The sequence below is a fragment of the Gadus chalcogrammus genome, chromosome 4 (assembly GCF_026213295.1).
Source record: "Gadus chalcogrammus isolate NIFS_2021 chromosome 4, NIFS_Gcha_1.0, whole genome shotgun sequence".
NCBI lineage: Eukaryota > Metazoa > Chordata > Actinopteri > Gadiformes > Gadidae > Gadus > Gadus chalcogrammus.
Window position 1 is genome coordinate 22453516 of NC_079415.1, and position 13487 is coordinate 22467002.

At 44.6% G+C, this 13487-nt stretch overlaps 1 pseudogene; it reads left to right on the plus strand.

Moving 5' to 3' along the window:
• The first annotated feature begins 4342 nt into the window (after positions 1–4342).
• LOC130380936 (uncharacterized) lies at positions 4343–8182 on the plus strand (annotated as a pseudogene).
• The last annotated feature ends 5305 nt before the right edge of the window (positions 8183–13487 follow it).

Consider the following 13487-nt stretch of genomic DNA (forward strand, 5'->3'; position numbering starts at 1 on the left):
CGACATTCTCAAACGACCAAAATACATCCACCGAGGCTCTGGACGGAATTTTCAGTACACTCACACCAGAAACAAAAACATCCGCTCCTTCTGGTCCACTGGGCCCCGCCCCCCTCCTCGCACAGCCCGTACGGTCAGTCCCGTCAATCACAGTGTACTGTCCCCTCTGCTCAAAGCAACCTGCTACACTCCACTCACCTGTCTGAAACTCTGTCTGCTGAACACCAGATCCCTCAGTAATAAGGCCCTTTTGATAAATGACTTTATTGTTGACCAGAGCCTAGACATTCTCTGCCTCACTGAGACCTGGCAACAACCAAATGACTTCTCCCATCTAAATGAGGCTGTCCCACCAGGTTATTATTTTATTAGTAAACCCTGGGTTAATGGGAGGGGGGGTGGCCTCGCTCTCCTCCATCGTGATAACATCGAAGTCACCACTGTCACAGTCCCCCTTCACTCCTCCTTTGAATGTCTAGCTGTAAAACTCTCAGGCCCAAAAACCCACTATCATCGTCACCATTTACAGACCACCAAAACCCTCCGCCGTTTTCCTCAATGAATTCTCATCACTACTTACATCTGTATGTGCAATGTCCCCCACTGTTTTCCTCCTTGGTGATTTCAACATCCACATTGACAACCCATCCTGTACTTTTGCTAATGACTTCACATCACTTCTGGACTGTCTTGGCATCACACAACATGTCAACCTCCCAACCCATAACAAAGGTCACATTCTGGATTTAATCTGCTGCACCGACATCACTCCCACTAACCTTGATGTCATTGATTTCCCCATCTCCGACCACAAAGCTGTACTTTTTGACATTCATACCCAACTTCACAAAACCAAGGAACAACGGACCATCTCCTTCAGAAACATCAAACTTATCAACACCACAGACCTCTCCACCCTGATCAGCTCCTACCCCAACCCTCCCCCAGCTTCCTCCCTGACTGACCTGGGGTCTCATTTATAACCGTTGCGTACGCACAAAACGGGGCTGAAAGTTGCGTACGTGACTTTTCACGCTAAGGTTGTGATCTATAAAAAACCAACTTGACGGGAAAATGTGCGCAGCCCTAAGCAAACTCTGACCCATGCGTACGCATGGTTTGGAGGAAAAGGAGAATTGGCGACACAGACGGTGTGGTGGTGAACTGAAGTCAGACCGAAGAATTGCAGAGTGAGAAGAACGATTATGTTTTATCATCGCCCTTCATCAATTTAATTTCAACCCGTATCATGGGTTAAATCCTAATCAGAATAATTTAAATCCACTGCGTTATTTCTCAGTTATAACTGAGAAATATCTCCTGAGAATAGAAATAAAAAGAAATTCTCTATATTTAATCCCGTCACTCCATACTGTCCACTGACGGCGCGACTGCATGGAATAAAGCATCTGTCCAACATGTGTCAATAACATAATATTTTTATGTGACACTGTAAACACATGATCAAATGTCAATTAAATCCCAAGTGTGAAAAACCAAGCCACACTCATCACAATCGTTGTCCGTTACTCTTGATGCTTTTCATGACAAATCAGGCATTAAAAAGGGGTTATGTTCAAGAACATTTTACGTGGGTAATTACAAACTGATTATCCAAGGCGTTCTCGTCAGTCTTATTACCGTAACCCTATAAATACAGAGGTGAGCGTCGTGGTAATGCTGCACCATATGGCACTTCTGGCGGACCATGCAGGATTCGGAGGGAGAGGGTATTTAGGGACCATAAAGATTTATTGGTAGGCTACATAAAAATATGTAACTCTATGTCAGACTACTTCTTTTTTAATTCTGGGACTGTGCGCTCCGTGCTACTGACAGAGTTCACTGCTGCAGCAACATGTTGCCACTCACTCTGCTTTTTGTTGTTGGCGATTCCAATCCCGTGACCGCCGAACAAAACTACCTTTCGGGCCTCCATCTCACCCACAAGTGTCTCCACTTCAACCTCCGTGAAATATCGCTTTTTTGATTTTCTCAGTACTTCTGCCATTGTTTCCAACAAGACATAATACCGGCATCTGAGTCTGTTTTATATGCAGATCGCATTCATGAGGTCATTTGCATTGACCATTTATGGTTAAAAAGGGGAGTGTAGAGGGCGGAACGTGAAGCTGATTCAGCTGCGCACAATTATAGTCAGTATGTGATTTATAAAGCAAAGATTGCGTACAGGTGTGCGTACGCAGTGTTTTATAAATCGTAAATTTTTTGGCGCACGCAAAACTTGGCTTCTGGGCGTACGCACATTTTTAGTAACGATCCCACGCACAGTTTTATAAATGAGACCCCTGGTGACTCACTACAATAACTGCCTCTCCTCCTCCCTCACCACCCTGGCCCCCCTGAAAACCCGCTCAGTCTCATTCACCCACACTGCTCCCTGGTTCACTCCTCATCTGCGCCAGCTCAAAGCCACTGGTCGTCGACTGGAGCGACTCTACAATAAGACTCAACTCACTGTACACCGCCAAATGTATTCGGACCACCTCCATCACTACAAGAATGCCCTCACCACTGCCAAAACCTCATACTACTCCAACCTCATCAACATTGGTACAGGCAACAGCAGAGTCCTCTTCTCAACAGTCAGCCACTTACTTCTACTTCTACAGCTTCCTAAATCCCTCCCTCCAGACATTTCCACCACCCAATGCACTGCGTTCCGGGACTTCTTCAGCTCTAAAATCAACACCATTCACCAACAACTGGCCTCATCTCGCACCCCCTCTGATGACCCACCCTGGATGATCACCTCTGGCCAACCTTGTGATGGAAAATCGACATGTTGTATTGTTTTGGTCTACATGAATTTAAGTTTTGTTGCTATTCTGTGTAATTTTATATAGTGTCTGCCTTCTGCTCTCCTTTTGGGTCATTTAAAGTGTGAACCCCGAGAGTCGTGTGATGCATTTTATTGCCTGCCTGTTCCTATCTTTTCGTGTGTCATCTCCCAAGCAATGCTTTGAATCTTTTGCATCTAAATATCTCATCTGCTTAGACGCAATATCTGATACAGAAATTGCCACGACAGTTGGGGGCTCGTCCGGGATATCTAACCTGAAGATTCTACGAAATATCAGCTTCCAATACAGGTCTGAGGATTCGTTCTCAGTCCCAAAGCTCTACCTCGCCTCCAGGTGACTGTAACCAGACTGTTTTATGGCCAGAGGTCGAGGAAAGGGTGCCTGTGGGGATAAACTAGTGGTTCTTCAGTACGGTATCCAAAGGAAAAAAGAATTCGAGCAGGTGAGATCACAATACTGTTAAAGCTTCAAAATAAAATCTGTTACAGGAACGGTATATAAATGTTTCGGTAAACGTAAACTTATATCTGAACTTAGGCCTCGTTCAAAGAAACTCTGCTATAGGAACATGCGGTAGCTCCGTTTCGCTTCCGTCAATATATATATGGCTATATAGGTAACAGAAAGGGCAGCTAGGGTCTGTCAGGGACGGTAAAGGGAAACCCGTTGAAGCGCGGTTGGTGTTATATATATATATAAATAATAATAATAGGTATTCATTAATAAATATATGTATATGTGTGTAGTAACAAGGAGGTTTCGGCGATATTAGATAATTTGTTAAATAATAACTAGTGTAAAAGGATCTAAAATATGGGGAACAAATCTGGAAAAACTGAGATAACGGGACCTGCGAAGGTGATGTTGGAGAAGCATGGTGAAGCGGCTCTGGAGGGTTTAAAATATTGGTGCAAACTGGTTTTTCCTGAAATGGGGAGTTTTAGCTTAAAACGATTACAGAGAGCGTAGAGAGTGTAGGGATTTTTAATCTCAATGTCACCCGAGATATAGACCCGGACCTGGACTGCACCGGCGGACCGCGTGCGAATCCCCCTTCTCCTCCCCCGTATGACAACGCCCATGAAGCCGCCTACCCTGACCCCGAAGAAGAGGAGAAAGCCCCCGCTCGCAGCGCGAGAGAAGATAGGCCTGCTGCAACTCGTAGCCAGGGGAATGCTCCACAATCATTCCAGCAGGCGACGGCCACACCGACCAAGCGGGAACCCGTCGCCAGCCGCTTGAGAAACCAGGGAATGGCGTTCTCCCCAACTCTTAAACATGGTGACGTGATGGATGGACAATTCCCCATGATCGAAGTACTGAACCCCCAGGATGGCAGTCCAGCATACGTTTTCCGTGCATGGAGACCCAGTGACATTAAGGACATAGCGGAATGGCTCCCAGACCCATCTGCAGTGGGAGGGGCTGCCTTCGCCACAGCCCTTCAAGAGTTGGTCCAACAACACAAGGCCTCCATCAGCAAAGTTCGCCAACTCTTTACGTACAGCCAAGGCGACATGCCCGGGAGGGACGAAGCCAAGAAGCACCAGCTCACCCAACTGGAGGCCCTGGAGAATCCTAAGCCCACGCCGGACGATGGAACTGTCATTATTGTGGAGCCAAGGATCATTGGATCAAAGACTGTCCGAAAGAAAATAGAAAGGAGAACGCCAGACGATGGAACTGTCATTATTGTGGAGCCGAGGATCATTTGATCAAAGACTGTCCCAAGGAAAAAGAGAGAGGCAAAGATGGAAGGGGGCATTCACATTGACGGGACGCAGGAGCAGGCCAGGTCCAAGGAGGAGGTATGAGCACCATAACACATAACACAACCAACGCGAAAAATGGTCTCAACGTCACAACGCACGCAAGCACCACATCCAAATGATTGTTGTATGGTTCTCACCAGCCTTACGCAACCTAATCAGTTAAATATTTATTATATATGGTTATTTTAAACAACGGGCTATTGTAGACAGTGGATACTCGATTATTACAATCTAACACAACCATTTTAATGGTCAACCATATCACACAACCATGACATGACCCAGACTAACCCCGACTGACCCCCGACTGACAACGTGACGGGGACAACGGAAGTGTATTGCCTAATATTGAAAATGCAGATTTTTATATTATGATATTTTGTTAATGTTTTATGGCCAAAATGGCAACAAGGTGAATTGACGAACGTATGAGAGAGATTGGAAGAAGTATGTGTTATGGAAGGAGAAGAGATAGATGAGAACGTAAGGCACGACAAGATAAGGAAAGGGGTGGGGAGAGAGATAACCCATCTGCATCGAGTTTTGTTCAAATAGATCCGGACCTGGACAACGCTCCTCCTTCTCCTGCTTTCAGCCCGACCAGTGGCCCAGTACAGTCCAAATACCCCACGTCACGACTCCTCTACATCAGACTTTATGAAGTTACAGACCATGGGAGGCCCACCTGAAGAGCTACGGAACGGTCTGCTGGACGACACAAGGAGACAGTCAAGCAGGACCAACAGCACCAGAGTGGTGGCCTCCGTGGTGCCTGTGTAGCCACATTGAAGTGGCCTGAACATTGAGACAAAGGAGGGTCTCAGAGACGGGAGAGACGTGGGGACAGGCACTTCAAAGGACAGTCTGTGACGCAGGAAGCAGAGAGAGGTGGAGGCGTGTCCAGGCGGATGGAGAGAAGAGCAGTGTCCCTCAGAGACATCATGAAGGACAATGGGAAAGAGAAGAGGAATACCGTTAAAATGTTGGGTTATACTGTGTGTTATTGATACTGACTGGATTGACAATTAATGTTTAGAGTAAACATTAAGTGCTTGCCAACTACTCATGTGTTTGTATCACGGAAGCAGCATTAAGGACACATCAAATAAGAATATTTTTGTTTAGAAATGTTTTTAAAAGGTAGCCTTGTTTCTTTGTTTTTCCTGTTTTTTATTTTTATGACTTTTGAATATATGGAAACAGATGACTTGATTGTGATGTTAGGAGATTTTATGCTACCTTCTGTAAAAGCGAACGGTGGTATAAATATCTGTACTTGGAGGCCATGGTCGGACATAGTAGATTATGAACATATGCATGTTGTGATTAAGTGATCATTCCTAAATCCTAAAGGTTGCATAATTTTGTGATTATAAATAATCAAAGGGGGGATTGTGATGGAAAATCGAAATGTTGTATTGTTTTGGTCTATATGAATTTAAGTTTTGTTGCTATTCTGTGTAATTTTATATAGTGTCTGCCTTCTGCTCTCCTTTTGGGTCATTTAAAGTGTGAACCCCGAGAGTCGTGTGATGCATTTTATTGCCTGCCTGTTCCTATCTTTTCGTGTGTCATCTCCCAAGCAATGCTTTGAAGTCCTCGACACTCTGGCTAGCGTAAACAAAGCCAGAGGTTACATGGCACGGCCGCCGACCCCACCTTAGCCTCGGGGGGGGGAGCTTCAACTGTAAAGATAACAATCTGGTGAACAAAGACTTTTAGTATTGGGGGACCACCCCCTTCAGGACCCAAACGAAGTGAATAAAAACTCATTGATTGGAAGACTCGGTGGACTTGTCTGAGCGTACCTTCAGAGAATGAAGTAACACGCAAAGAGGAGCTCCCATCTGAGGCCTCAGATTATTGTAATGTATGCATGTTATGTTGTTTGTTGATGCATGTTGTGATGTATCTTTGTTCGTACTTTTATTACAAATATATATAACCCCTAATTGTCAACAGTATTGTGTGCTTTTTGCATCTAAATATCTCATCTGCTTAGACGCAATATCTGATACAGAAATTGCCACGACAACCTCTCATCAGCTCCCTCTCTGACTTCACCCCAGTAACAGAACAGACCGTTTCAGAACTCATCCGCAAAGCCAAAACCACCACCTGTCAGCTCGATCCTCTTCCCACCTCCCTTGTCAAAGCATGTCTTCCGTCCATCTCCCCCATGATCACCAACATAATTAACTCCTCCCTCACTACTGGCACTGTACCCCCCACTCTCAAGCTGGCTGCCATCACTCCCATCCTGATAAAACCTGGTGCTGACCCAACTGACCTTAACCATTACCGGCCCATCTCCAATCTCCCTTTCATCTCCAAAACACTTGAAAGGGTGGTTGCCGCACAACTACAGTCCCACCTCGACACAAACAATCTCCACGAACCGTTCCAATCTGGCTTCCGTCCAAAACACAGCACTGAAACAGCCCTAGTCAAAATCACCAACGACCTCCTCCTTGCAGCCGACTCTGGATTACTCACCATTCTCATCCTCCTCGATCTCAGCGCAGCATTCGACACCATCTCCCACCCTCTGCTCCTGGACCGCCTGGCTGGCATTGGGATCACTGGTGCTGCACTCTCCTGGTTTACATCCTACCTCACCGGCCGTCAACAATTTGTTCAACTAAGCAACCACAAGTCTGGGTGTTCAGGTGTCTCACTGGGTGTCCCCCAGGGGTCAGTCTTGGGTCCACTCCTGTTCACCACTTACCTCCTCCCGCTGGGCACACTCCTCCGTCACCATGGGGTCCATTTTCACTGCTACGCTGACGACACACAGGTCTTCATCTCCACCAAACCCACCGCTGCCATCCCCCCCACCTCCCTCATCACGTGCCTGGAAGAGATCCGGAGCTGGTTGAGCAGGAACTTCCTGAAACTCAATGGAAACAAGACCGAGGCCTTGCTCATCTGATCCAAATCCACCCTCACTAAATCACAACACACCCCAGCTCCACTCATAATCATCGATGGATTCCCAGTACCCTTCTCCTCCAAAGTCAAGAGCCTCTGCGTCATCCTGGACAACACCCTCTCATTCGCACCCCATATTCACAACATCACCCGGACTGCATTCTTCCACCTCCGCAACATCGCCAGACTCCGCCCATCACTGACCCAATCCAGCACTGAAATCCTAGTTCACTCATTTGTCACATCACGCATAAACTACTGCAACGCCCTCCTCAACGGACTCCCCACCAAACTCATCAAGAGACTGCAGATCATTCAGAACTCAGCCGCCCGGATCATCACCCGCACCAAATCATCTGAATCACCCCTGTCCTCATCCAACTTCACTGGCTCGCAGTACACTACCGCATCCAATACAAAACCCTATTCCTCACCTACAAAGCTCTACACAACCTAGCCCCCAGTTACCTCTGCGACCTCCTCCAAGAATACACTCCCTCCCGCTCCCTCCGCTCAACCTCTGCTGGACGACTCACTACAATGGGTGCACGGTCATTCAGCTGTTCAGCACCCAGGCCCTGGAACTCCCTCCCCCCACACATAAAACAGTCAGACACCATTACAACCTTCAAGTCACAACTCAAAACTCACCTGTTCAAACTTGCACACAACGTCTAACTGATCACTGTTTTGATTGTTTGTTTGTTTTGTTTTGTCTTGTTTTTTTTTTTTTTATTTTTATTTATTATGTTTATTTATTTATTTATTTTATTTTTTTCCACAATGTCTTGTTTTTTAAACGATTTATGATGACTATATGCTCTGTAAGGTGACCTTGGGTGTCTTGAAAGACGCCTCTAAATTAAATGTATTATTATTATTATTATTATTATATTTCTATCGGGAAGCAAATCAATAGCTGATCATTATTGAATAAGGCCTCCAATTTCGACAGCTAATTACTACCATTAAACATGTTCAAATATGCTCATGTGTGGGCACCGTTGGAAGCGTAGATGTTGACGGACACCTTGTTCGCCCTCTTACGCCACCGGGAATATATTGACATACTTCTGATTGACTAATGAATTGATTCAGCTATTCCCCCAGAAGTCTGGGGTCAAAAGGTCAAAAGGAGCCGGCACCACGCCGCTTATGAGATAACAAAAAGTGAATGTGTATTTCTCTCGTAACTTTTTGTCATTATTAAAGAGATGCCTGATTCTCAGATATGCATGTTGGATGGCTAGGGTGTAGGTCTGGGAAGAACTTCAGCGAGCGAGCGAGTCGCTGGGTGAGGTGCAACGAGATGGAGCACTTGCTGAGTCATTTCCTGTATGGCTGGAGCCACAGGTTGAAGCGTATATGCGTCCTTTGAGACCCCCTTTGATATATAGGAGACTCCAAGGTACAGCTTACTTAAATGTTGTCACCTATTGCATCACTTCCTTTAGGGCTTCGGCCTCCTAATTGATCATAATTGAATGCCCTCTTTCATATATATGATACCACCACCACTGGGACGTGGCAACAATTATCCAAATCCATATGGGGAAAGGGGGTGGGGGTACTTGTGGACAGTAGGGGTGTACACTAGACATAATTAGGAAGCAAACTCAGGAGATGGAATGACCTCTCGCAAATATTTATTTAATAAATTGTTTCAAATAACCCTGCCTCGTTAAATCAATGAGTTTGGTGTTTTGCTTTCAAAAATAGGTTATAGAAGAAGTCTAAACTGCAGAAAATAAAAACATCCAAGGTAACTTTTAAGGATACCTTGGAATATCTGTCTATTTTCCATCGGACCCTAGTTTACGACAAAAACAATACAATTGACGGCGGATCCTTTGCCGCGTGATTTTTGGAGCCATTAGGTTTAGAGGGGGCGGTCGATAGCATCCACCATAGCAACCATGACGGTCAAGTGACTGGATGCAGCCCCATTGAAAGAAATCGAATACCACCCTACACACATAGGAGATGAATGATTTTTAAATGATTATGACCATAAAGTCTTTATTTGTATGGGTTTACATTTCGTTCTGTGTAGCATGGAAAAATTGGAGAAACACTCCCATTCAGAATGCATTGGTTTACATTTCGTTCTTTGGAGCAGTTATTTTTATTTATAGATTTATTTTCAGTTTTTGTGGAGGTGCTTCAGAGATGCAAATTTTTCTGCAATCATCCAAAATCCAATGGAAAAACCTGTTGGCTTTTTGTCAAGGGAAACCCAGGTCGACGCTCACTTCCGGGTTGGCCAACATACGTCATCCCCCCACCACTCTATACTGTAAAAACACATGTTCAAGTTGAATGATAATGCATGAATTTATTCTTTATTCTGCCATAGCATTTATTTAAGGGGGGGGGCATACAATTATTTAGGCCATGGTGGATCCAGATCTGTTCCGGAGCATTTCAGCACCTCGGGCAACAGTGCAGGGTTGCCAGGTCCTGCCTGCAAAAAACGTCCTGCCCACATACCGTTCAAAATCGACCCAAAATGTCCTAGAAGCAGCCCAAGTTGTTGTTTTAGCAGCAAAATGCATTGTGTGTGTGTGTGTGTGTGTGTGTGTGTGTGTGTGTGTGTGTGTGTGTGTGTGTGTGTGTGTGTGTGTGTGTGTGTGTGTGTGTGCGTGCGTGCGTGCGTGCGTGCGTGCGTGCGTGTGTGTGTATGTGTGCTTAACACGCTATTTTATGTTGAAATGCGACGTAATCCAGTGTTCACGAAAACGTACACTGTCAACGTATGCTTTTGGCGACTGGGTTGGCTCTCAGATAAACTTGTTTCTAACAAGATGATATTGTAGCGTCACAGGGTTTGGGAGGAAGGGGCGGGCCTTCTGAGAGGGGGTTCCGGGGGTTTCCTTCCGGGCGGGAGTTTTGGGTGTTGTAGTTTTCCGGTGGAGCTGTGCCTGCCTGTCCGATTGTGGAATCCAATAAACCTGCTAACAAGCTTACTTCGCTCACTACCTCGCCTGTGGTTATTACAATATCATTAAAAGTTACATAAAATAACAGTTTAATAACACAAATGCAGGAAACACGTGAGCTGCTAGTTTAGCGAAAGCAGCGTCCCTAGCAACCTGACGTCGTTGAAACATGCGAGCGAGCCGATGAAATCTTCCTAATAACTATAAAACTAAAGATCAGACACAATCACTGACTGAAGATTATGCAAGGAAAATGTAAATTTCTCGCTAGAAATGTCATTAGAAACACGTTTAATGGTGTATCTGTCCTAAAATATTGCATTTCCCATTCAGATAATAACGATTAATATGGCTACGTAACAATTTCACCAAATGCTAGGAGAACGTATCGCCCCCTGTTGGTGCTATTCCCCCATTCATTTCGAATGGAGAAGAAAGCGTGTTCAGGGTCACGCTTTGGTCGAGCAAAGCGTGACCCTGAACACGCCTTGCGATGTGGACAAACGTATCTATTTTACGCCTTGGCGTGATACCGGGTTGGTGTATGTCTGTGTGCATTTGTATGTGTGTGTGTGTGTTTGTGCATGTGTGTCCCTGTGTGTGTGTGTGTGTGTGTGTGTGGGTGTGTGTGTGTGTGTGTGTGTGTGTCTGTGTTTGTGTGTGTTCATGTGTGTGTTTGTGTGTGTCTGTGTTTGTGCGTGTGTGTGTGTGTGTGTGTTTGTGTGTGTGTGTGTGTGTGTGTGTGTGTGTGTGTGTGTGTGTGTGTGTGTGTGTGTGTGCTTGTGTGTGTGTCTGTTCCTCACCGGATGAAGGGCCCTCCAAGTCAAGAGGTGCTACTTTACAACCATTCATCACCTTCTCTCTCTCTCTCTCTCTCTCTCTCTCTCTCTCTCTCTCTCTCTCTCTCTCTCTCTCTCTCTCTTTCTTTCTCTCTCTCTTTCCCTCTCTCTCTCGAATCTAATCCTGCCATAGAGACAGAGTGGGATGCAAGAGCTGGCTAGCTTGCGTGTCTTGGTGTGTTTTTGTGTGTCTGTGTGTGTGTGTGCGTGTGTTTTTTGTGTCCGTGCATTTGCGTGCATATGTGCATGTGTGTGTGTGTCAATTAGTTTCATTTTAATGATGCCACTGTTGGCGGATGCCAGCCAAACAGGAGGCCGTCTGCAGAGGAGAGCCTCGCCATCACAACGATAAGCACACCTTGCCACAGGACAAAGAAGGAATCTAAAATAAATACTTTAATACTGCCAGTATCACACTCCTCCCCTTCCTCAACTCACCGCTTATCATATTCCCTCTCTTGCTTTCTCTCTCTTGCTCTCTCTCTCTCTCTCTCTCTCTCTCTCTCTCTCTCTCTCTCTCTCTCTCTATCGTTCAACATTCCATTTCAAAGGGCTTTGCTGCCTTGGAAAATTATCATTAACTGTGCCAAAGCACCCAAATAAAAAAGTACAACATAAAAATCTAAATATCAGTAAAAAAGCTTAGTAAAAAAATTCAAAGTAACGGGCAAGCTTTTCCGAGAGCGCCATAGCAGCCAACACAGCTAAATATTCTCCATCCCTTAATAACTGATCTGTCTGATTATTACTTTTGCTTTGAGATATAGACTCTCCCTCGCTCTCTCTCGCTCTCTTTCGCTCTCTCTCTCTCTCTCTCTCTCTCTCTCTCTCTCTCTCTCTCTCTCTCGCTCCCTGCCACAGAAGGAACAAATGGTAGAGAGTATCTATAAGAGAGAGGGGAAGATGGAGAGAGAGGTAGAGTGGGGGAGAGAGATTAAAAAAAATAATAGGGAGAGGGGGAGGGAGATACAGAGAGGCACTCCTGCCATTGTTGTGGTCAGGAAATTAACACATGGCTATGGCTGGTTATCATTGTTATTCAGCAAGAAATATCTCATCTTTTATTTCCCCCTCTGTGTCCTGAAATTACTTATTTTCACATATTTTTTGTGATGCCAGGAAATTAAATTTCCTCCTCCCTCTCCATACCGGCTCATCCCCTTATCGGGCAAACGATGTAGAGAGCCCGTGGGCCAGCGAGAGAGAGAAATAGAGAGAAAGAGCGAGAGAGAGAGAAAGAGAGACAGAGAGAGAGAGAGAGAGAGAGAGACAGAGAGACAGAGACAGAGAAAGAGAGTGAGGGAGGGATGTAGAGAGAAAGGTTGTGGACTGAAGGAAGAAAAAGAGGGAAGAGGGAGGCGTAGAGAGAGAGAGAGAGAGAGAGAGAGAGAGAGAGAGAGAGAGAGAGAGAGAGAGAGAGAGAGAGAGAGAGAGAGAGAGAGAGAGAGAGACTGACATAGAATGAGACACAGGCTACAATAGTAGTAGTTTCAATTTACAGAATCATTAGGTGGAGGAGGAATTAATGTCTGCTTTCTGCTCCTTAACCCCCCTCCAGTCACTTGTTTTTCTTTTTCCTTGACAAGGCCCTTAATAGCGCACTGCGACAGGTCTACAAAGGGTAGTTGTCTCGGAAATCCGAAAGCTAATTGATACTTTTCTAAAACGTCTAAGTTGATACATTTTTCACCTAGGGAGTTCTAGCATTTACTTTGGGAATTTAAATGTTTTAAATTTCAAACAATGAACAGATAGACATATCTGATATAAATAATATATATTCATATACAAATAGATCATTTTGAATCAATAGCATATTTTGTCTGTTATTTGGGTTCTCATCAAGACTGATGAGCAAACAAATAACTGAAATGCTGAAATAAATAATTAAATAGCTTTGGTGTTATTCGAATTGTGTTGAACATATAGAATTAGTCCAAGGCACCTTTAATCAAAACCCCTATATTAAATTACTTAATTAAAATAAACATTGAATATGGTTATTAATCTAATGTGATTTAATGGAATCCTAGTGAAACAAATGTTAATCTTATTAAGAGATCGATCATGACATTTAATTAATTCTATTTATTAAGAAATACAATGGTTGTTTATCAATCCCATCCAACAATATAATCATAAATAATAATAATAATAATAATAAAATTAATAAATGGAGAC